At 48.0% G+C, this 24,678-nt stretch overlaps 1 protein-coding gene across 3 annotated transcripts in view; it reads left to right on the forward strand.

Annotated features, from left to right (window-relative positions):
- Positions 1–24,678, forward strand: part of stx (ubiquitin-like domain-containing protein stuxnet) — a 267,919-nt gene that overhangs the window by 97,211 nt on the left and 146,030 nt on the right. Inside the window, exon 1 of one of the 3 annotated variants that reach the window (XM_071690155.1) lies at positions 14,424–14,596. The exons of the other annotated variants lie outside the window; for them this stretch is intronic. The gene's annotated coding sequence lies outside the window, so the exon portion shown is untranslated. Of the gene's footprint in view, positions 1–14,423; positions 14,597–24,678 lie in introns of those variants that run through there. 3 annotated transcript variants of the gene reach the window in all.

The raw sequence follows: 24,678 nt of genomic DNA on the forward strand, positions 1-24,678 counted from the left end.
TGTGGGCGGCACGGGCGGTGATGTGGAGGAGAGGGTGGGAGGCGGGGTGGGGGAGGGGGGAAGGGGGTCGGAGGCAGAAGAAGGCGCTGATGGCGGCGATAGAAGCGGAGGAGGAGAAGGAGGGGGAGGGGGAGGAACGTGGGCGTCGTACCGGCGGCGCGGCCCCATGTGTGAAGAAGAACATCTGGCAACATCATCGCCTGGGATGCCCTACTGCTGGTGCCCAAGGTCTCGGCGGAGTACAGGACGAGTCTCTCACACACTTTGTAAAAGTAAGATTAGGATTGCCCTAGTGATTGGCACCCTAGTTACGACGGTACGACCCTTTAAGCACGGCGGTACGAGCCTGGGAAGACGATAGCGCGAATGTGATGGTACGACACTGGAGCACGAAGGTCCGATCCTTGAGCACGACAAGGAGTGTAGTCTTCTATACGATGACGACCAGCGTTTAAACCCGTCCCGTAAGGCTTCAGGTCAAAGGCCAAAGGTCGTTCTTCCAGCCTTGCTCAAGACTGCAAAAGATGCATTACCTTGTCGCGAAGAAAGCACTCCAGTCATCCTAGAATATTTTGTCGCTTTGTTAGTGTGGTAAGGAAGGTATCACTGCTTTAAAAAACAAAGTCGAGGGAGTCACTTTATTTGTTTGGCACGTTTTAAGATCTAGTCGTGTAAGCAATAACGAAGAGTAGAGCTCTATTCATTTGTTTGTTCTGTGTAAGTGTCTGTTTTTGTATGTTTGTATGTTCGAATCAGAGAGTCATTTTACGGTGGATGCACAAGATCACAGAGGGTTTTATATATATACTTATATATTCTCCTCGTCCCTTAATCATCAGTCGGACCAGAGGTTTGGCTACCGACCTGAAGAAGGGATTTTACCGTCTCAGATGGTAACTATTGGCGCCCTCCTCCAACGCGTCATTTCCGGTGCACACCATATTTGTTTTCCGGACAGCCAGGGAATGATTCGTATATACGTTGATTTTCTGTACGTATTTACCTGACCTTTCACGTCGAATCTTTTGTTCCGTATTGTAGCTTGCGATTCGTATATGTGTATTTGTAATATTTAGTTTATTTTCTTGTATTTAAAAGCCTTGAGCGGCAGCGCCGCCCTTCCCGCCCGCCCACAACCCCCCTCTACCCCCAGAGCCCGCCCGGCCACCACGTGACGTCATTATCTTGGCGCGCTTCCAACCGCCAGTCGTTTAAAACACACTTCTTTTATTTTTCTTGCTCTCTCTTCATTTTTTTTGTGGGGTAACGTCTGTAGATTATGTATATGTATATGTTGGAGGTTGAGACGCGCGAACAGAAGGACACTGATGCTTGTCTGAAGGAGGAAGGACAAGGGAAGGAGATACAGCGGAGGTACATGTAATGGGGTGATGCTCCCCCCACACACCGTCAAGGCTGGGGGTTTAACATGGGCGTCAACGTTTTTGTGAGGTTAGTGAATGAATGGGTTGCGGGACGTGTTGTCATGAATCCTGTTTGGTGAACGGGAAGTGCTGGCTCTCGAGTTATTAGGTTTTTAGTTGATTTGTGATATGGCGTGTTCATTTTGTCAAAAGATAAACAGAAAACGCTTGTGAGAGTTTGATCGTGTGTGTGTGTGCGTGTGTGTTCAATGATTTTTCCGAACACTTGGATCAAGATTGACAGCTTGCAAGGTCAAAAGGGGATAAGCGCCCGCATGGACGTTTTAAGAGAGAGAGAGAGAGAGAGAGAGAGAGAGAGAGAGAGAGAGAGAGAGAGAGAGAGAGAGAGAGACGTGCGCCCCTCTTTCATTCCCCAGATGATAAAAAAAAGAAAAGAAAAGAAGCTTTTGATGCAGTGGCCACCGTGGGTATAGATTTCCACTTAAAAGACACCGCCCCCCCTCCCCCCCCAGAGATGGGGAATCTTTAATACCAGGATGACTTCGGACGATTTTTTTTAAATGTCTTTCTCGTATGCTTAAAAAGTATTAGTAAATTACCTTCGACGAATGAAACGTAAAAAAAATTTAGGTAAACTTGGATGTGTGATCGAAAAAAAAATTAAAATAACATAGGAGGGAGCAACCGAAGCCTAGTGATAAAAAAAAGGGAGAAATCTGTGAAATTCGGGACTGAATTCGTTGTCGCGAAGTTCCCATGGCCCCGTTGTGTTCCCCTCCCCTCCTTCCCTCCCCGCCCCTCCTTCCGTCCCCACCCTAGCGACCCCAGTTCCCAGTGGCTGTATCGTTGCCATTCCCGTTTTGTGGAGTCCCCAGGAGGTCCGTGGGAAGGATGACCCCCACCTGGAAAGTCGGGAGAGACCACGGAGGTGTGTGTGGTTAGAGGGGTGAGGAGGAGGAGGAGGAGGAGGATTGGGGTGAGTGGGGGAGGATGAAGACCCTTTGGCCGTTACTGGGATCCACTTCCCCCCAGCACACACACACACACACACACACACACACACACACACACACACACACACACACACACACACACACCATCTACAATGGGAAATGACCGACGACCTTAGAAGAGGGGGAGGAGGGGGGGATTGTGAGGTAAGGTGGGTGGGGGGGAGAGGGGGGTTACGGGCTAGAGGGAAAAAGGAAAATGTTTGAGATCGTTTGGTGGGAGTGGATAAGGTGTTCAGCCATGGTGTGTGTGTGTGTGTGTGTGACTAGGCGGGAAAAGGGGGGCTCTCTCTCTCTCTCTCTCTCTCTCTCTCTCTCTCTCTCTCTCTCTCTCTCTCTCTCTCTCTCTCCACCCGAGCACCCTGAGCTCGGTCTGTGACCAGGTAGGTGATGCGCCAGACTGTTCGATGCAGCGGAACCAGTATAGGGTTAGCCCTAGCCCTGCTGCAGTGTACAGAAATTACATTATTTAGTTTATTCTTTCAAAGATTTTTTAAAAAAAAGATGTTTGTGACGTCTTGTCTGGCTCCGGGCGGTCGAGTCAGGAGGTCATATTTTTTTTTGCAAAGAAAAGTGTTAGGTCTTAACGTGTGTGTATGTATGTACTCGTACGCCAGTAAGGAGCCACGTTGGGGGGACCACGAAGAGATGGGGCGGGGGGGGGGGACGTCTGAGTTAAAGTGTTAGTTTAACATGGATTCTAAATCACCATTACCACAGCTCACCACCACTATTTCCACAGCTCACCACCACTATTTCCACAGCTCACCACCACCACTTCCTCCCTCACCACCACCACCACTTACACAGCTCACCACCACCACCACCACCACCACTTCCACAGCTCACCACCATCACCACTTTCACAGCTCACCACCACCACTCACTTCTACAGTTCACCACCACCACTTCCATAGCTCACCACATCGCTACCGCGGTCCAGCAACACTTTTCTATGCACGGAAACGGAGCAGATTACCCCTTACATTAGAGTTCGTACACTCACATCAGACACTTACGTAAGAATACCTTAGAAATTGCCTTGTGGGTCATTCGCATGTGACGTAATGTGACGGGAGGTTATTGATGTTGGTGAGTGAAGATTGGACTTTGTCAGAGAACGTTTACATACGGTGAGAAGAACTGTATATATTACTGAACTGCCTGCGACACTTCGGGAGGAGGAGGAGGAGGAGGAGGAGGGAATCGATGTCTCCGGTGTCAAAACTCCCTCAAGAATGTCTGGGGGAAAGGTTGATGAGGGGGAGGTCTTCAAATATACACACGACACGTTACCGGCGAGAGAGAGAGAGAGAGAGAGAGAGAGAGAGAGAGAGAGAGAGAGAGAGAGAGAGAGAGAGAGAGAGAGAGAGAGAACGAAAGAGAAAAATGATTTCAGACTCGGATGCGAGCGACGCCAAAGTGTTTGACGTGAGAATGGTCATAGAGATGGAGTTGTCTAGAAAAAAAATATATATGGATCTTTGGTAAAAAAAAAAAAAAAAATGGGGGGGGAGGGGAGTTGAGGCAGAGAGCCGCCATTAGCGAGGTGGGAAGAAATTAAAGATCCTGATGCATTTCTGTTCATAGTGGTGTTATAGCAACGTTGGATAATGGTGGTTGTGATGTAGGTGGGTGCCGGGTTTGTCTTACGGAGTGGACGATGAAGCGGGTGGATGTTGGTGGCTTTGGATGGTGTGTCGATGGTCGGGGAGGCGGACGATGTAGGGGGACTGGTGTGTGTGTGTGTGTGTGTGGGGAGAGAGGGGGTGGTTATGATGGTGGCCACCACACTGGATGGCGCCTTCGGGGTACGTGTTGTGGTGGTAGTGACGCCGGTATGGACAGGTAGGCCGACCGCCATTAAGAAACGAATTTTGGTGACATGGCAATGGCGAGAAGGAAGGAGGGAGGGTGGGTGAGAGGGGGAGATGGAGAGGTAGAGGGAGTTTAGGATGGGAAATGTGGGTTGAGGGGGGGAGGGAGGGAGGATGGAAAGGTAGGAAGGAAAAAGGTAGGAAGGGAAAGATGGGATTAGCTTAGCGCTCCCAGTGTTGTAGACGGCCGCTGGCAGTGTTGTACAAGTCTTGGGTTCCCGGATGCTCATGGTGTTTGTTTACTCAATGATGTGCATATCAGAAGAGCTGATTTTTAGGAGTTAATATTATACAGCCATGCTGGTCGTGCCAAGAGGAAATTGTTGATGTATGTTGGTGGTTAGGGGTGTGTATTCAGTTGATGACGTTAGAAATTCACTAGTGGCGGTGATGTATTCGTTGATGTGTGAGGATGGTTGGTGGTGTATTTTGATGTTCGAGGAGGGAAAGCGCGTGTCTGTTGGTGGTGGAGGATGGTGGCGTATGGGTTGATGTTGGAGGATGGTGGTGGTGATAGGTTGGGGGGGGCTACCTGTCCCACCTCTCTCTCTCTCTCTCTCTCTCTCTCTCTCTCTCTCTCTCTCTCTCTCTCTCTCTCTCTCTCCTGGCCCTCTTCCACCAGTACTCAGGCTGGACCTCGCCAGTAAACACTGGCCACAGATTTAGCTGTTGGTGAGATGGCACGTGTTGCCCTCCCTCACCCTTCCTTCCCCCCCCCCCCCTCCTGCATGTGGGTGTGGCGCGGGCGGCTTGCACGTGGTGTGGGGGTGTCCACGTGGTGTGGAGGCGTGCACGTGTTGCCGGCATCGCTTGCGTGGTATTTGCAGAGTGGGCGTGGTTGGTACAGCGTGGGGGTAGAGAGTGGTCCGGGCGGGATGTACTTGGTATGGGCTCTGTGGGCGTGTCACGGGCTACGTGGGCGTGCCAGACGGGCCAAAGATAGCCGTAGCCTAGGCACTTGGGGGCGTGAGCTGGCGTGGGGAAGTCAGCGGCGGAGGGCGTGGAATGTGAAATATGATAGGAGGAAATAAACGTGTGGGCGTGCATTGTGGGCGTTGGGGGGATACCCGCTGGCATGTGGGCGGAGGTGGGGGCTGCTAATTCAGTCCTTTCTCCCCTCTCCCCCTCCAAACAGACACACTCTCCCAGGTTCGCGTGTTGACCGGTGAAGCAGGGTGCGGGGGGGGGGGGGAAGTCACTGCTGCTAGAGGATGTAAAGCGTTGAAAAGCGCTGTCAACGCCCACGTGTCCGGCTTAACCGTTGACGATTCCCACGGGTGCACAATGGCAGCCTCAACCCCGGAGGGCGTGGAGGATGAAGGGGGGAAGGAGAGGGGAGGAAGGGGGAGGTGTGGGTGTGGTGGGCGGCGTGTGGTGGCCCTGCTAGCCAGCACCAGCAGTAGCGGGCGGGCGCTAACTTTAGCGACGGCAGCGTCGGCGGCAGTGGTCCGCTCAACTTGTCACAGAGGAAAAGGACCTCGGGCACTGCTGCTGCTGCTGCTTCTATCCGTGCTGGTACTGCAGCTGTTGCTGGTGTTTCTCCTGCTGCTGTTGGCAGTGCAGCTGGTGGTGTTCCAGCTGCTGTTGCAGTCCCACGCCGTCCTCCATTATTTGGGGGGCGGATATGTGGGCAGATCGGTTGGGTCAGGACACGTGCAAGGATGAGGGTAGTCTCCAGGGACGGACGGACGGACGGGCGGGTCTGCCGGCCCGGGCTTCGAGTCTCTCTCCGCCGCGGGACGGGCTACGAATGTCTGTGGCGGGTTGAGATGCGAGATGGGTGTGTGTGTGTGTGTGTGTGGGCGGGTAGGGGCGGTGATTGTGGTGGGAGTTAAGCAGCGGATGGGCGGGTGGGTGTTGAGGAGGGAAGGAGAGAGGGAAGTGTGGTGTTGGCGGGGTTGGGGAGGTGTGTGTGTGTGTGTGAAGGGGTGGAGGAGCCGCCACACCTGTTGTCAATATCACGCAGCCTGAAAATCTATCTCGTAGATTAGATCAAAGTTGGGATGAAATATACATCGCACAAACACTTGATACACTTGATAATATATATATATATATATATATATATATATATATATATATATATATATATATATATATATATATATATATATTTTTTTTTTTTTTTTTTTTTTCAAACTATTCGCCATTTCCCGCGTTAGCGAGGTAGCGTTAAGAACTGAGGACTGGGCCATTGAGGGAATATCCTCACCTGGCCCCCTTCTCTGTTCCTTCTTTTGGAAAATTAAAAAAAAATTGAGAGGGGAGGATTTCCAGCCCCCCGCTCCCTCCCCTTTTAGTCGCCTTCTACGACACGCGGGGAATACGTGGGAAGTATTCTTTCTCCCCTATCCCCAGGGATAATATATATATATATATATATATATATATATATATATATATAAGACGTGGACGACAGCTGTGAAGAATGACTTGAAAATTAAGCGATGCGTCTCACTGGACACTGGAATTGATTATCATATTGGCAATGTGTCTTGATAGCCTTCCAAATTGATATTTGTCTCTTAATTACCTGAAAACGAAAGCTTGACTCTATATACATCCTGAATATAGCATTATATATTAGCTTGATATATATATATATATATATATATATATATATATATATATATATATATATATATATATATATATATATATATATATATGTATATATTATACATGATACATCGGCTTTGAAATATAGTAGACAGCTGTACGATGCGTTTTGAGAATTAAATATGTTTGGCAACTGAAGGGGACGGGGTTGGAGAGTTGCCAGTTTATCGCCAGTCGTTAGTTATCAGAAGATAACCCGGCTTGCAGGGTGACATTATCATGACCAATTTTACACTTTACATAAGCTTAATCTAAGGAGGGGGGAGGTAGAGCTGTTTGACGTCATCTTACGGGGATGGAGTCGTGCGAGGAGGTCTGTTGTCTCGGGGTTAATTAGAGAAATAAAATCATTTTGTATAATGTGGAATGATACAAGGTTAAAGAATGAGTATGACTCATTGTATTTTACTCAGAAAAATTATTACTTCGCCTCCAACAGTGGAATTAAACCTTTTAAGCACGACAGGTACGACCCATAAGCACGACGGTACGACCCCATGAGCACGACGGTACGACCCCATGAGCATGACTGTACCACCTGTGTGGGTGTGATGGCCTTAGTCTTTGACCTCATTTGGTAAGGATGGAGACTTACAGGATGATAGAATGTAAACTTTTTTTTTTTTTCTGCTGTGGGGAGGGGGCGACATGGAAGTACTCATTTCTTTTGAAAACACATTTTAAATAGATTGGAGATTGGAAGTTAAACCAGTGTGGGCGCTAAACCATCAGAGAGAGAGAGAGAGAGAGAGAGAGAGAGAGAGAGAGAGAGAGAGAGAGAGAGAGAGAGAGAGAGAGGATATGGCCACTGGTGTTATCCTCGAGTGTAAAATACGACTCCCACATCCATGTACGAAGAGGCATAGCATTTCTGTTTCATAAAAGCCAGCAGATGAGGTTATTCATTGCGTGTTGAGTCACAGGGTTACCTGGCTGAGTATATATATATATATATATATATATATATATATATATATATATATATATATATATATATATTGTGGTAAAGAACCAGAGGTAAGAACTTTATTAAAGCGTGCGGTGTTGAAATTCATTTTTTTTTTTTCTTTTTCATTCTCGGTCGCCACATAGATAAACAGACCCCCATGGCTCGCTCCATCACGCGTCATGTGCACCACATACCATAATGGTTCGCTCTCTCCTGCTTCCGTTGGCTCGCTCGCTCACCCACCCACATACCGTGGCTCCTACACCACATACCGTGGCTCCCACATACCAACCATGACTAACATCGCACCACATGCCATGGTTATATATATATTTTTTTCCCCCTCCTCCCCACTCACACACATGCTGAAAGTTTCTGTTCTCTCGTGCAGTAGGACGATGGGGCTTGACCCACACTTTGGAAAAGGCCACCTGGTGGCACGGCATCGAATCTCTCGAGGAGGACCTCGAAGGGGCGCGAGACCGCATCTCGATGTGTGTGTGTGGAGAAGTTTCTACGTACGAGTCCCTACGACGAGATTTTTGGCCCAGGGGCTTAACGAGCGCGTAGCGCTCACCCCTGAAAATAATATATAGGGCTGCGAAGAAGGACGTGTCGTGTGAGTTACACGTTTGTGAGTATGAGAAAGTTTGGATATGCGTGGAGTGAGGTGCTGCTCTGAGTGGTAGGGGTAGGGTGTCCTGGACCTTTGCCCTGAGGTGGAGGCGGTGGGAAGGCGGTGGGGGGGGGTTGTGATATTACCTGTTGACGTCGGCCCCAGCTACCTCCAGCCACCCACCCACCCGTCAAACACCTACTACCTGCCCCTCATCCCTCCACCTCCTCCTCTCTCCTGCCCTGACGTGTGGCCACCCGTAACACCACCACCTCTGCCTCCCTTTTTCTTGCCCTGACGTGTAACCTGCTCCTCTCGTCCTGCCCCTGACGTGTACCCTGTTCCTCTCCGTCCTGCCCCTGTCGTGTACTCTGCCCCCTCTCGTCCTAGGGCGCCTGACGTGTGTAACATGCCTTTCTATCCTGCCTTGCGGGTGTACCCAACTTCACTGATGTCCTGTACGTGGGCCCACGTACCCTGGATCTGCCACGGTGCCACGGCCCACCTACTCAGAGACGTACCCTGTCCTCTGGATCATTTGTCTTCCTCCTACCCGTGAGCAATACTCCTGCCCACCCTCACATTGTACCACCCCCCTACACCTCCTTCTGTCAAGTCCCCGTCATATGATCTAGGCCAAGCACCCTACTTACGAAACAAGCGACCCCCCCCTCAATCGTATCTCATACCCCCTTCATTGTATGTCATACCCACCCTCCCACTCATTATATGTCAGCCAGCCCCCTTCATTGTATTCCCTAATTGCTCTTTATTATACATTACCATTACTTAAATCTCTCTCTCTCTCTCTCTCTCTCTCTCTCTCTCTCTCTCTCTCTCTCTCTCTCTCTCTCTCTGCAGTATCTACCAGGTTCACCTCATTGTATACTGCAGGTGAGTTCTCCCCCCCCCCCCATTGTATTACTCAGCATACCCCCATGACGAAACTCCCCCTTAATGTATTCCTCCCCAAATCCCCATAGTGAAGCTATCCTTAATTTATCCCAGTGCACAGGACCCTCATTGTATTTCTAAATGAGCCATATTTATCCCTCCCGTCCCAGGCGATCTGCTCCCCTTCATTATATTCGCAGATGAGTCTTCCCCCTCCCCCATCTCTTCATTGTATCTTTCACCGAATCCCACTGAGTTTACCCTCTCTACTTACCCCCTACCCCTTCATACTACCACCCTTGCCAGTCTGTTACGCATCATATGTACATAGTCAGTTTCATTCATTGTATTCTATTAAAATACAGAAAAAAAAGAACTGTATTCTCATGTAGGCACTACGCCCGCCCATTTCTTCACGTTGCAACCCCTTTATTGCCTTTGCCCTCAAGCGATCATTCATTATATCCTCCATGGACTGCGCTGGGCAGCGGGAGTTGACGGTGGTGACTTGAAGGGGTGACAGGTGTTGGCGACGTCGGCGGGGTGAGGCGCCGGCCCGCGCAACACTGCTGTGCTGGCTTGCCTCCGGACCCTTTTATATTCACGGACTAACTGGCACCTGCCACTCCCGCTAGGTGTTAGCGCTTTAGCATCTGTCACTGCCAGTGTGTAGTTAGCGCTCCAGTGACTGTCGTGCCCGCTGTAGTTAGCCAGGGCTGTAGCGACTGTCACGCCCGCTGGATGTTAGCGCTTTAGCGGCTGTCACGACCGCTGCAGAGTTAGCGCTTCGACGCACGTCACCACCTAACACCCCCCCCCCCCACCCCTTCACCAGAGGTTAGCGTGTCAGGGTGATGAAGGGAGCGGAGTTAGCGTGATGAAGGCGGCTGCCCACAGTGGTGGGATATGTGGGTGGGCGAACATTAGGATAAAGAGACGTGTTGTTGTTGTTGTTGTTTTCAGGATGTGGAGTGTATGTATATTTGTTCGTGAGTCCTGGGTGTGGTTGTTGTGCCATTAGGGTTTGTGTGTGTGTGTGTGTGTGTGTGTGTTGATAATGCTTGACAGCAATACACCCTTTTCCTTCCAAGCCACTTCCTTAACAGCCGCCAACACCAACACTCCTCAAGCAGATACAAGATACGCTCCTGCCTCACATGCAGCACCGCCCTATGCTTGCACATTCAACTCCCCCCTCCTCGCTCCCTTCCCACAACAAACGCGACAATAACAAAACACATTAAGCCTTTATTGACTCGACGAGCGATAAACAGCCGACTCCTCCCTCCCCCTCAGAACCCCAATCTTAAACTCCACTCCGCGAGACATACACACCACATCTGAAACCATTCACCCCCAGACATGTAAGAGTCACTTTTTCTCGTCTGTGTTTTGGACGCTGTCCATCCATCCCTCCGGCACGCCAGGGATGCATACGACATCCACATCGAAGAAACAGAATACCTGCTCCTCAAGATCTCCCTCACACACCCCCATAAGGACAGACTCGTAACATTACCACACTTCTCGCCTGGAACTAGGGGTAGAAAGATCAAGTTTTGTGAGATGCAGGCACAAGGTTTAGGGGGTTATGGGGGGTTATATGCGGTGACGGACGTGTGTGTGTGTGTGTGTGGGTGTGGCTTCATAAGGCCGGTGTTCCTTGGGGTTCAACTTGAGGACGTACTCACACTCCTCCTCGAGTATATTAAGACACTTGAGGGCTTACTTAGCAGACACTTGGCCCCGGGTTGCGTAAACATAACACTCGTCACTGACCCAAGGGACTCGACCTTAAGTGTGACTTAAGTATGTTTAAGTGATTAGAGGATCGAGCGAGAGTTGTGTAGTATGAGTGGCGACATATGTACACACACACACACACACACACACACACACACACACACACACACACACACACACACGGAAGATAAGAAAACATTCAGTAAACTGGTAACATTGTATTGTAGTTCACCGCAGCAAAAACGACACCAGAATTAAGACAGCTGGGTCAGGGAGAAGAGAGAAGAGTAAGGGAGGACTTGATCACAACCGTTTGTGTGTGTATCTGTGTGTGTGTGTGTGTGTGTGTGTGTGTGTGTGTGTTTGAACCCGTTAGAATAACGCGAAAAGTGAACAAGAAAGATGTCAGAAGACAACAGCCAGGGAACATAACACGAAGTTAGGCAAGAAAAGTTTTGGAAAAGTTACGATGAAGTGCTTTCCTAGTACGAGTGTGGTGTGTTATGAATGCAAGAAACTGAAGGATACCATTATGAATGTGGACAGCATACAGAAGTGTTAGAAAACGTCGTATATTAATGGAGAATGTTCAAGAAATGGGGACCCCCACGAGTGTTGAACTCCCTCCCCGCGCATAGGTGATTACAAATGTGCAATTACACACACATACACGTATTCATATCTTGTGTGATCATTGATTTCATTGCTCGATTATTGGAAAGGCTTAACATTTGTCCTTGTTTGTATTTGCAGGTGAGTCTGGGATGAGAAAGGAGGCTTTTGGAGGGTCGAGGAGAGAGGGTAAGTGTGAGGTAGAGTGTGTTGGAGAGAGAGAACGAGTGTACGGTGTAGGTTTGTGTGTGTGTGTGTGTGTGTGTGTGTTTAGGGCAACAGCGAAGATGGAGTATGCCACAGAGAGTGAGTGTAAAGGTGTGTGATTATGTTGAAGTCACAGCCTCAGAGTGTTTTAAGAGAGAGGGTAAAGAGTGTGAATGTTAAAGTGTGTAGGAAAGTCAATATGTGCTCGTGGAAGAGAGAGAGAGAGAGAGAGAGAGAGAGAGAGAGAGAGAGAGAGAGAGAGAGAGAGAGAGAGAGAGAGAGAGTATGATGAAGGTGTGGGTGTCGGAGGGTGTGATGTGAGAGTCAGTGTGGGAGTACAGAGAGAGAGAGAGAGAGAGAGAGAGAGAGAGAGAGAGAGAGAGAGAGAGAGAGAGAGAGAGAGAGAGAGTAGGAGGGAAAGGAGTGCATACATCCATCCCCCCACTCTCTCTCTTTCCCGCCCAGCCTGCCCTCTCTCTTTTTTTCCTCATCCCCCTCCCACAACTATTCTCTTGTCCTATCTCCTGTCCCATCCCCCTCCCCCTCCTTCACCCCCCCCCCCTCCATTGTGTGTGAACCCCCTTCGTTCTTCCGTAAATTTTTTTTGTTTTGTTTTGTCTGTGTGTGTCTGTCTGTGAGGCAGTCAGCATCTGTTTGATATTGTATTTTTTTTCCTGTTTGTGTGAGACTTTTTACTGTAGCTGTGTAAATATTTATTGATTTATTCTTTTTGTGTCTTTTTAACGAGAGAGAGAGAGAGAGAGAGAGAGAGAGAGAGAGAGAGAGAGAGAGAGAGAGAGAGGTTATTTGTCCTCTTAAGCTGAGAAGTATTTTTAGGCAGAGCTTAGCTGTAGAGGTTAGCGGTCAGATAAGCTGCAAGGGGAAGGAAGTTGCTGGGTGGTACCTACAGCTCTTGGTTCGAGACCCAGCTGTTTGGTAGTAGGTGTGGGGGAAGGGGGAATAAACGATTCCCCCTTCCCCCACCTGTCACCAGAAGGAATAAGATGTTCGGCAGGGGGTGACGTGATGAGGAGGGTGGAAGGAGGGGGTGGACGTATTCAGGAGGGCGGGAGGAGGGGAAGATGACGTGTTCAGGAGGGGGGAGATGACGTGTTCTTGAGGAGGGGGGGAGTGTGACGTTGATGTGTACCATGTCCCGTCGTGCAGGATTTAGCAGGACCCACCAGGGTGATGGGTGGCAGGTGGTGTTGTTGATGGCGATGGAGGCCCCTGACTCCACTGAGAGGCCCCAGACACCACCGAGAGGTCCTACACACCACTGAGTGACCCCCCGGACACTATTGAGAGGAAGCCCCTGACACCACTGAGAGGCCCCAGACACCACTGAGAGGCCCCAGACAACACTGAGAGGCCACCGACACCACTGAGAGGCTACTGACACCACGGAGAGGCCCCTGACAACACTGACAGGAGGCCCCTCACACCACTGAACACGCCAACCGGAGTTACGATGTTAATCCGTGTTGGGTCTCCACACACACCCACCAGCACCGCTGGACGTTAAGCTAGAGTTACTGGTGTTGACGCTCTAGTTGTGCCGTGGGGGGGAGGGTCCCCCCACGGGGCTGAATATCGGCAGGAGGCGTCGCCGGCGGCCGCCATGTTGATCGCCCTGGCCGTCCCCCCCAACTCCTCTCTCTCTCTCTCTCTCTATCTCTCTCTCTTTCCTCTCCCTCTGACTTCGACCTCGCCGGTGTCCCTAGAAGTGTAAGACATAGGTAGCCAGTCACACACACACACACACACACACACACACACACACACACACACATTCTAAATCACCATATGAACTGGAGTGTTACGATGCCTTGTCGAATTCTGAATGTGAGACGAATTCCTGCCACTGTACAGTTACGATCAGGTGTCGTTCATGATTGGATGGTGCGGGTTGGTGATGTAGGCTCCTGGGGAGGGTCGGCCCCCATCCAAGACCGAGACCTGTACAGATGACGTTGATCTGTGGCTGCCTCCGAAGGCCCCGAGCGGTGTCCTGTGTGTGTGTGTGTGTGTGTCCCTCCTCCTGCGGCGGACATAGCTCGCAAAGGCTTATTTACAACCCTGGCGAGGAGGAGGGGGAGGGAACAGTCTGTGGGCAGCGGTGGACATCCTGCTTCACAGGCATCGCTTTGGAGTTCATTCGTAAAGTAAACATAGGGACATAAGCCACTCGAATGTATGAAAGGGACCAAATCGGAGCCTTCTGAAGCGAGTCGAACCAGACCGGGGCGATTCGAAGCTAAGCAAACGAAACCAAACACGAACAGAGCCTAGTTAAATCTTACTAAACTTAGCCTCACCTAACCTAATCTAATCTTACCTCACTAAACCTAACCAAGTTGAGGAAACGAACCAAAACATTTGTTTGGTCGAAACAGAAAATTCGTTGTAACGTTTCAGTCATTTGCACCGAACAGTCGAACCAAAACTTCTCGGCTCCGTCATCCAGCGTCCAAAACATGGCCGTCCCGGGGGTAGTATGTTATGGTCTGTGATCGGCGGAAATTTCCCAAAATCATGGAAATTAACGACCTGACGGAGCCAGAACTATTCAGAGATGATTGAGTGATCGTTGTGCATCGCATGTCCTCATTTCGTGCCGATCTGACGTCCAGTTTGGCCGCCACAGCCCGTCAGAACTGCCTTCATAGACTGTTTACATTCAGGTGAGCAATACTTGCTAAACAAATCCTCCGTTTTCTTTCTTTTTTTTTTGTAGAGAATTACGAAAATTATGGGAGCAGTTATGTTGGATGAGAGGAAACGTGTATTGAACTTGAATTATTGAAGCGAGGAGTTCACGAGTGTGACGGAGGGGTTGGGTGGTGGAGGGTCATGTGACGGAGGGTGGGGAGTGTGACGGAGGATGGGGAGGAGTGTAACGGACAGTGGGAGGAATGTGACGGAGGGGTAGGGAGCGTGTGACGGAGAGCCGGGGAGTGTGGTAAAGTGACTTAGGTGTGGTGTATACTCCAGAATTTTATTTTCCCACAAGTTTGCACAAGAAATGAGGACCCTGCGGGTCCCTGGGCCCCACTCGGGCCCCACCTGTCACCCTCGTACGTATGTCGATGTTTTGTACCCCAGTGTACGTACGCTATGCACTTAACTTCCTACACCAGCCTTCTGTTGTCTGACCTTCTCCACACCCCGTTCATGGAAACCGCTCGCTTCGCGTCTCTATTTTACGTAGACAATAATGCCTTCATTTGATGCCGACTGCTTCGTCGAACAGCCTGTGCCAGACCACCAGTTATCATCATCGCCTACTCCCTCAGTTGGGCAGCAGGGTTAGAGGACAGACCACAAAATTATATACGCGAGGTGTGTGTGTGTGTGTGTGTGTGTGTGTGTGTGTGTGTGTGTGTGTGTGTGTATTGCACGCGTTATACGCAATGGTAATTTTAAGAGACCAGGAACCTTAAGTCATTGCAGTGACCCGGGGTAATATGACTACAATATATTGTTTCATAATGAGAGAAATATCTGCTTTCCATCAAGATTCCTTATCATTTTGTATTAACCATTTATTTGTGTGCTTAAGAACTGTATTTATGACTTGAAAGTGTTTATGTGATTTTATTTCATGTATATATTAAGCTGTGGAATGAAATTTTACTTTATTATATTATATTTCAGCAATGTTGAGTTCAGTGAGGCCTCAGTAGATAATGCAAAATCGTATTTCGTGCGTGCCAATTATTGTATTTGAATATTGATTGTAATGTTACCATCTCTGTTCTGAGTCTGCTCCAGATGGGCGATTTTTTTTTACCAGATCTGTTCTGAAAGACGCTATATATATATATATATATATATATATATATATATATATATATATATATATATATATATATATATAATGTAACACGCCCTTAAACATGTTTCATATTATCCTCAAAGCTTTCAAAATACAGGGGATTGAGGTGTTTTTATATCAGTGTTTTCCATCAGTACTAGGGTAGTTAATTCAGTCTTACATAAAACGCGTTACTTGATATTTACTCCCGTATACTTCCCCCCAATAAACAGTGACCTTTGAAAGAAAATAAGATGAATAGTTTATTGGATAAACTGTTGTGGGGACGGGGAGGTAGTGTGGGGCAGGGAACAGCCTCGCTTCCCGCGTCCCGCCCGCCATGGCGGCGGCGGTGTTCCCGCGCTTTTTGTTGCACGCACACCCGCTGGCCCGGGTTCCTAGCATCGCGGGAGGGGGTGCTGGATTCTGCGAATAGGACTGAAGGATTCGGGAGATAGAGGAGTACGATTAGAACCTATCTCTCTCTCCCCCTCGCTCCCCCTAGGCAGTGGTGGCGTTTCAACGCCGTTATGGTGGACGTGAGAAGAACTGTTTAGGAATTGTGATGGACGTGAAATGCCTCCTTCGGGATCTTGCAGTTTTATGTAAGAGTTATATATCCATGGCTGCCAATGGAGTATATATTATAGGTTATTGGTTGCGATGATAGATAGGATCGAGACATGAATCACCTATAATAAATGATATTTTGTGGATACTTAGAAAGTGGGTTATAATTTGAAGGATCTATTACACATTCTTACCATCGGGTCAAGTGAGTTGTGAGCCACACGTCACAACCTTTTTTTCATTTCTCCTCTGATTACAACCAGCTGCGCCACACAAGCTGCCGATATCAGCTTACCAGAGAGCCAAGCTTATCGTTCGTATCGGCTCAAGGCTTATCACGTGGGTCGCTCCATCTTATATTCGTTCATCAAGACCATCTGGGTCTCGCCTTACCACCTGTGACAGGACCAGCTGGTGGGGTCGCGCTTTTTCACGAGAGCAGATTTGGACCAGCTGAGCTAATTTAAGCTGATCATGGTCTGTTGACGTCGCGCGCTTGAAAGTCACAGCACTACGTAAAGATAAGCTGAACTACATTGACTCGTACAGACTTGAGCTTTTAGATTCTTGTTGGAATCAAGCTTTGGCCAGCTGGGTCGCAAGGACTGTTAGAGTCAGCTGATCTGAACCAATCTAGCAGCTATGCAGCTTGAGCGCCGTGCAAAGAAAGGTTACTGAGGGAAAGCTTGAAGGAGAGAAAAAAAAAAATCTCGGTAGACCATCTGACAGTTTATTCCCCCACTCCCAGTTTGCTCTGTGGAATAAATTATGTAGAGTTCAATATAGAATAGATTACCACAATATGAATACCACCAGTTTTATCCCGTTTTCTCTCCCGTGTGAATAGCTTAATTACCGAGGCTGTTCCTTAACCACCCGATCTCTCTCTCTCTCTCTCTCTCTCTCTCTCTCTCTCTCTCTCTCTCTCTCTCTCTCTCTCTCTCTCTCTCTCGGATGCCCCCGGACTGCTCTGCATTCTTGTCTGGTCAAGTGAAAACTGGACTGGCCTGATGCACACACACCCTTAGATCTTAACCACCAACGTCTTGTGAGTGACATTGTCCAGGTGATTTGCGCCGAGTGTATGTATATATTTATATATGTATATAAAAAAAAGAGATAAGATCTAATCATTGACATTTTACTTATATTGAGTGTAAACTTGTTCTCATTTCTCTTAATGGTCTCTAATGGGGTATGATAACACGGGTTGATGTCATATTGTGTGTGAGATGATTGGGTTATTGGCCTATAAATTTACACTAGTTTTTTTTTTCTTCTTCTGCCGGACGAGCGTTTACACCACACGGAGCATTTAACGCGTATATTTACATTGTAACGGTGGTTCTATTTGAAAAATAGAAATGAGTTGATATGATTGGGAAAAAAAAAATGAAAATGGTAGTTAAGTATTAACGAGGGGTTCGGCTTCCTCGACAAGGCTCAGATCAGCTGATAGGGCGTCCTCCTCCCTCCCCTCCCCAACTCCCTCAAACGGACCCTCCCTCGTTACCAGCTGATTTGGGGGAACAGCTGACCAGACCGGCCGGCTGGCCGGCTCCCCCCCTCCTCCCAGAGCACCTGCAACAACCACCCCTCCACCCTCCTCCTCCTCCTCCTCCTCCATCCTCCTCCTCCTCCTTTGCTCTGTTTGGTAGCGGAGGTTGGGAGTTGGTGGATGGTGGTGGTGGGGTTGGTATATGGGTGGTGATGGTGATGTGCGGGGGTTGTAGTAATGTTGATAGTGATTTAAGGGAAAAAACATTAGGGCAGTGTCCGTGGTGAATGTGTGTGTGTTTACTACACACACACACACACACACACACACACACTTTACGTGTCAAGTAGAAGTACTTTCCATTTGCGTTTACCCAAGTATGTAAGTATATTCTTAGGTTGATACGTCTCAGATAATAGTATGGAAACACGAGATAATCTTTCTTAAAGGTAATTTTGTCTCTTAAGAATCATCTTTTTGAGGATTACAAAAGAAAAATGTAATCCTGTATAAAATATTAAGTATTTTTGAAGATGGTGTATGTTTTGTATGTACACATGAAAGACTGGCTTAACCGTGTGTGTGTGTGTGTGTGTGTGTGTGTGTGTGTGTGTACGCGCGCGCGCTTTAAAAGGTTTTCTTCTCTGTTTAGCCATAAATCTGAACTCACATAAAGAATATACCGGTCAAAACTACTCGAGAGAGGCTTCGCGTCCCTTAACGAAACGGAATGATTAGAGGCAAGAAAAAAAAGAAAAAAAAGCTTTATGGAGAGCTTGCGTAGGGTGTGTTTTGGGGTTCGTGGCCGTCGCATGATTCACACACACACACACACACACACACACACACACACACCTTAACCATTTCACATATGCAAATTCTTAACCATTAAAGAAAAGGCGAGGTTGGAAACATATGGGTGCGAAAGGTACCGGTCCGAATGACGAATATGAGAGGAGGGGAAAGGTGGAAAGAGAGGGAGAGAGAGCGAGAGAAAAAAAAATGGCCCCTCCCTCCCTCCCTCCTACCCTCCCGGGAGAATAGAAAACGAGCGAGGGGACGGGGGGAGGGGGAAAGAAGAACACGCATAAAAAACGGAAGGTGGTGGTCATGCTCTGCTCTAATTATGTGAAGGGTTGTGATACAAAGGGCCGCACTCAGGGCCTGGCCTTCCCTCCCATGCTTGTAGGGAGCCCTTCACGAGATGGGACAGATTAGGTGGGAGAGGCAGCAAAGAACGGTAGAAGTCTGGTAGATCGCCCCAGGGAGGAATGGGTAGTTTGGTTGGTGTGTTAGAAGGCAGTTAGGTTGATGGGGAGGTTGTTAGGGTCGTGGGAAGGGTATTCGAGGGCAGTTAGGTTCGTGGAATGGGGCACTGGAAAAAGGTAATTCGTGGAAAAGGGCATTTGAAGGTAGTTCGTTCGGTGGAATGGGCTTTGGAAGGCAGTTACTTCTCTGGAAAGGACAGTTGTAGGTGGTTAGGCTTTTGAGTTCGATATTGGAACGTATAGTAGTTATGTGAGGAGAAGGAATGGTAGTTAACGAGTTAGGAATGGGGAACGGACAGTAGTTAACGAGTTAGGAATGGGGAACGGACGGTAGTTACGTAGGGAGAAGGAATGGTAGTTACGAGGAAGGAAGGAAGGGGAAAAACGGACGGTAGTGACTTAGGGAGAAGAAATGGTAGTTACGCGGAAGGAAGGGGAAAGCGGACGCTGTTTATGTAGGGAGGAGTAGTAGTTACAAGGAAGGAAGGGAGAGAAACGGACGGTAATTAATTAGGGAGAAGGAATAGTAGTTGCGAGGAAGGGAGAAAACGGGACGGTAGTCAGGGTGCAATCCCGAGGGAGTTTATCCCATCCTATTCACGGCGTCTTCTGATCAGCACCCTTTATGCGCTCCCACACATCCTCCCTTTCTCTCTCCCTGTGTACGGAGGACTTACATATCCATAGGTAGGTTTGGAACTACACACGTGTGTGTGTGTGTGTGTGTGTGTGTGTGTATGTGTGTGTGGTAAAGGTATATAGAGATTCGAAAGAGTACGTTATGATTTCTGTCAACGGTTCCCCCGTTTTCTGAAGTAACCGTCCAGTGGGAGTTTGTTTTGTGTAGCGTTTGTTCTCACCTGTTCACTAGCTATGAAAATGGACACCGTGTGTTCTTAGCGACGTCTTTGCATTAGGAAAATAGGGTAATTTTTTTTTTTTTACTTCTGAAATTTCCTTTGATCATTTTCTCTGATTGGAAGTCCACGTTTTCTATACACGGGAATGCCTGATCCTCGTACATTCATCTTTTCGTGTTTTCGTATGTTTCTTTGTCTTTTTTTTCTTTTTTTTTGGTCTTATTGTCATGCACGGTTGGCAGTGGTCGTCTCATCAACAGGTAGATGTGCAGTATTTTTTTTTTTTATTCATTCGACCCAAAAATGTGAATGATAATGATAATAATTTAGTAACTAATATTATTGATATTGATATGTATGATAATAATAATAATGATGATAATGATAATGATGATGATGGTGATAATGATGTGATAATGCTAATGGTAATAATAGTGGTAACGTGATAATGATAATAGTAGTAATAGTAATAATGATACAATGATAATAATAATAATAATAATGATAATAATAATAGGACATTGCTTACACTATTCTCGTTAGATATTAGAATGACAAGACGCAGTGATGGTAAGCGACACTGTGGTGTCAGGTGGTGGCAGGCAACGTTGTGGTGTTAGATGTTGGCAAGGAACGCGGTGGTGTCAGATGATAGGTAGGGCATTGTGGCTGTGGCCTGGTGTCAGGTGGTGTCAGATGACGCGGTGTTGTCATGTGTGGTGGCAGGCAGGAAAACTTTACATGAAATTTCCTCAGACATGTGATGTTTTAAGTCTGGGAAAAAAAAAGGGGGGGCATTGGGGCTAATGGGAAGGGGAGACTGGGGGGAGGAGAGGAGGATATAACCCAGGGACATACTGTATGGGAAAGAGGGTAAGGAACGGGAAGGGAGGGGACCTTACGGTTGATTGGGGGTGGAAAAGGGAGAGGACAGTGAAATAGGGACGGTTGGGAGAAATAGGTAAGGTACAGGGGGGGGGGTGTTGAAATAGGGAAGGATAGGACATAAACGTAAGGGAGAGGGAGGATTGAAATAGGGAAGAGGGGAGAAATGGGTAAGGTAGAGGAGTGTTGAAATAGGGGAGGAGAGGAAATGTAGATTAAAGTAGGAAGGATGAAATGAATAGGCATGGTAGACATATGTCGAAATAGGGGAGGATAGGGGGATATAGGTAAGGGAGAGGAATAGTTAGACTTGGGAATGGTTGGGAGAGGAATGTCTATGCTCTGGTCTATCATATCTATCGGAGCGTTACAGGTGGGGACGGAGGAGCATGGTGGAACACATGGTAAGGCTAGGACCGTGTGTGGTGGGGGGGTAGCCTAGCCTCTCTCTGGTGGGTGATGGGGATGTTGGTGATGGGGATGTTGGTGATGGTGATGGGAGATGGTCAGTGCAGATAGTGAGGCTTAATGATGCGTTTGATTATTCCATCTGTTTGCGGCATATGTTGTGTGTGTGTGTGTGTGTGTGTGTGTTTTGGTTCTGTGTATAGTCAGTACATGGCTTACACACACACACACACACACACACACACACACACACACACACACACACAACTTCCCTGTACTGTAGAATTCTCTCTCTCTCTCTCTCTCTCTCTCTCTCTCTCTCTCTCTCTCTCTCTCTCTCTCTCTCTCTCTCTCTCTCTCCATATAATCTATATTGATTCATCTATCCATACCGGAAGCAGCACACCTGATGAACCCCCAGCTAATTAAGTAGTTTTATCGCAGAATGGGGATTTTTATCGGTACTTCGGGTCTGCTAAAAAAAAAATTTTTTTTTTACCGAAATGTTCCTCAAACTCATATCTGTCGCCAACTTAAGAACTAAAAAAAAAAGAAACATTCACTTGAATTTATTTTCTCAAAAGCTGAAAAAAAAAGATTGTTGAACAGGGAGAGAAATTCGTTAATTACTCACACTCTCATAGATCAACGTTAGATTGCCTCATTTAATGTTCCTCGCTGCTGGCCAGCAGCAGACTTACCACAGACCCAGCAGGGCGCAGAAGGACATTCGTACCCTGAATATCGAATACAGGACGACATATTGAACGCGTGGAGGGAGGGAGGGAGGTAGGAAGGTGCGTCCGGCCGCTTGTAGTACAAGCAGAGCGCGTGTTTTCCCGCCTTTGTGGTCAGCTGATCGGTGCGCGGGAGATTTGAACCTGGCAGCAGCGGGTGGCGGCGGCCATCTCCAAGAGCGAGTGTGAATTAACACGAATTTATCCCTACAATACGGCTACCCTCTGGGAAGGACTACAGATGAAGCAAAATACGAAAGTCTCTGTTTTATTCTTGGGTGGCGTAGGATTAATGGCGTATGTAACTAAGAGATGAAACGGAGGATTAATGTTTCCTGATATGGCAACATGGTGTATACACGCCATTGGACTGTAATGGTTTTGGGGAGCCCAGGCTGGGTACACTATCCTGAAATCAGCGCCAATGGCGCACTGAGGAAGGTCGTAATGTCGAGTTTTGAATCATGTGGCAACGAACCTTGCCATATGTGGTAGGGTTTAGATAATATTTACCTGCAGAAGGCATTCATCTGCTCATTTGGTTGTGTTGTATACTTGCTACTGTTGTGGTTCTCCGTTAATTTCCTCCTCATTAACTCACGAGTCTTGTGTGTGGTGTAGTAAGAAGGTGAACGGTACGTGGTATTCCTGCATAGGTTGTCCCGTGTTCATTCCGACGTTGAATAACATATGAATGTGCGGTACAGGTTGAATAACATCCCAGATAACACATTCAACTTTCTTGTCTGCATCTAGTCGTGAATCGGAGATCAGAATCGGCCAAGTTTATGATTATTACTGATTTGGGACCCTTGTCTCCTCTTGTTTAGTTATCGGCAGCGCTTGTCGATCGGGCCAGGAACAGGGAGGGAACGAGTGACGTGTGGAACTTTTTTTTTTTTTTCATGGAACAATGAAGAGAATATATGAAGCCATAACGGGAACTTTTCCACCCGAGTTTTGGCGGGCGGCGGGAGGGAGGCCTTTGTCAGCTGATCGTCCTCCCGTCCTCCCTCCCTCCTCACCTCACCTCACCTCACCGTTCCTCTCCCTCCCCTCTAAAGCCACGACCCATCCCTCTCCCTCTTAAGTGGTCGGGCACTAGGGGGAGGTGGACTGGGGGTTGGTTTTCCCGACCGTTCCAAGGTTAGGGAGGGAAAGACTGATTTCTTTAAATTTTAAGAATTTTTCGGTGTTGCTTTAACTGCGTTTATATATATATATATTGACGCTGCATTCCCAGTTTGTTGTATGTAATAATGATTATCCATGGTAAATATATACATTTTGTAATGCTAGTAGTTTTAAGAGTTCCCACGTAAATGTATATATTATGGTATATACATTTGTATACCTGCCACCGTCTCTTATGAATGCAAACGGTGGATGATTTTCATTTTTGATTTATGGTATCGGAAATGAAATTATGCGTACATTACATGTTATGTAGGAATGGTTGGGAGGGGGAGAAGTGACGATAGAAATGGAAAAGAAAGCCAAAGGAAGAAAGCTGTGTGGCGGGAGGGGAGGGGTTTGTGTGGTAGGTGGGTAGGTAGATGGTTTGAAGGTAAGCTGGAATGGGTAGGTGTAGAGAGGAGGGTTAAGGTAGGCAAAGAAAGGTCGTCTCGCCCCTCCCCCCCTCCCCCTTCACTGGAGTAAGGTAGTACCATACTGGATTCTAATTTGGTATTTGTCGTTCGTGTCGTCTGTTTAGTAACCTGTGGGGGGGGGGTTATTGGGAAAAGGGGGATGGATAGGGGGGGTCTCTGCCTTAGGGTGGGTTTACCATCCCGCTGGAGTGGTGGTGGTTGCGGGGGGGGGGGGGGGGTGGAAATGGAGGGTACAGAAGATGGGAGGCGGAGATAAATAAGGAAAAGGGGCAAAGAGGAAGAGTGGTTCAGGAGAGAGAGAGAGAGAGAGAGAGAGAGAGAGAGAGAGAGAGAGAGAGAGAGAGAGAGAGAGAGAGAGAGGTCTGGTGAAGATAGAGGAGGCTGGGACTTGAGGTAAGAGTAAGAGGAGGAGTAAAGTCCTTAGTGGGATTGAAAATCAGGGCATCTGTGTAGAACATCCTGACGGAGGAGACGGCGAGGGGGTGTAGTGAGCGCTTGGCCGGCCGCCGACCACCGAAACTCCTAGCGAACAATAGTCCGTCCTGAACACTGGATGGAAAATGGGAATATTTCCTCTGGAAAACGAAACAAAAACAGACTTTAAGTTTCTCTTGAAGGAAACGCGGACAGATATTCCTCGTCTGTTTATGTAGCTGGAGTGTTATGAATTAAACGATGTCCTAGATAAATTATTTATTTTTTCTTAAAGGAAGGTTAGCGTGTTTGGAGCTTCGTTACGCTCGGGAGCCATGACGACCCCGACCTCACAAGTAACAACGGAGAGGATTATCGAGGGTCGCCACGTCGGCTAGTGTTCTGCAGCGCCTTCTGCAGGCAGTGGGTGGATTTAGTGGGTTTGACACGGACTTCTTTTTTTTCTTTCCTTTTCTTATTGACGCGTCTGGCCAAAGAGGGAGTGGAGGATGTAGGTAAGGGGAGGTGGGTATGAGAGCGGTGGCGGTGGGATGAGAGGGAGGGAGGGAAAAGGCCCGTTCGCCCAGCGTTATTTAAAACTGGCCAGAGGAACTTTCCTCCCTCAGTGCTATCTTATCTGGAGGGCGACCCTGTGCTGTCTCCAGCCTCGAGTCAGAGGAAACGTGATTTTGTGCCTTG

The sequence above is a fragment of the Panulirus ornatus genome, chromosome 48 (genome assembly GCF_036320965.1).
Source record: "Panulirus ornatus isolate Po-2019 chromosome 48, ASM3632096v1, whole genome shotgun sequence".
Classification (NCBI taxonomy): Eukaryota; Metazoa; Arthropoda; class Malacostraca; order Decapoda; family Palinuridae; genus Panulirus; species Panulirus ornatus.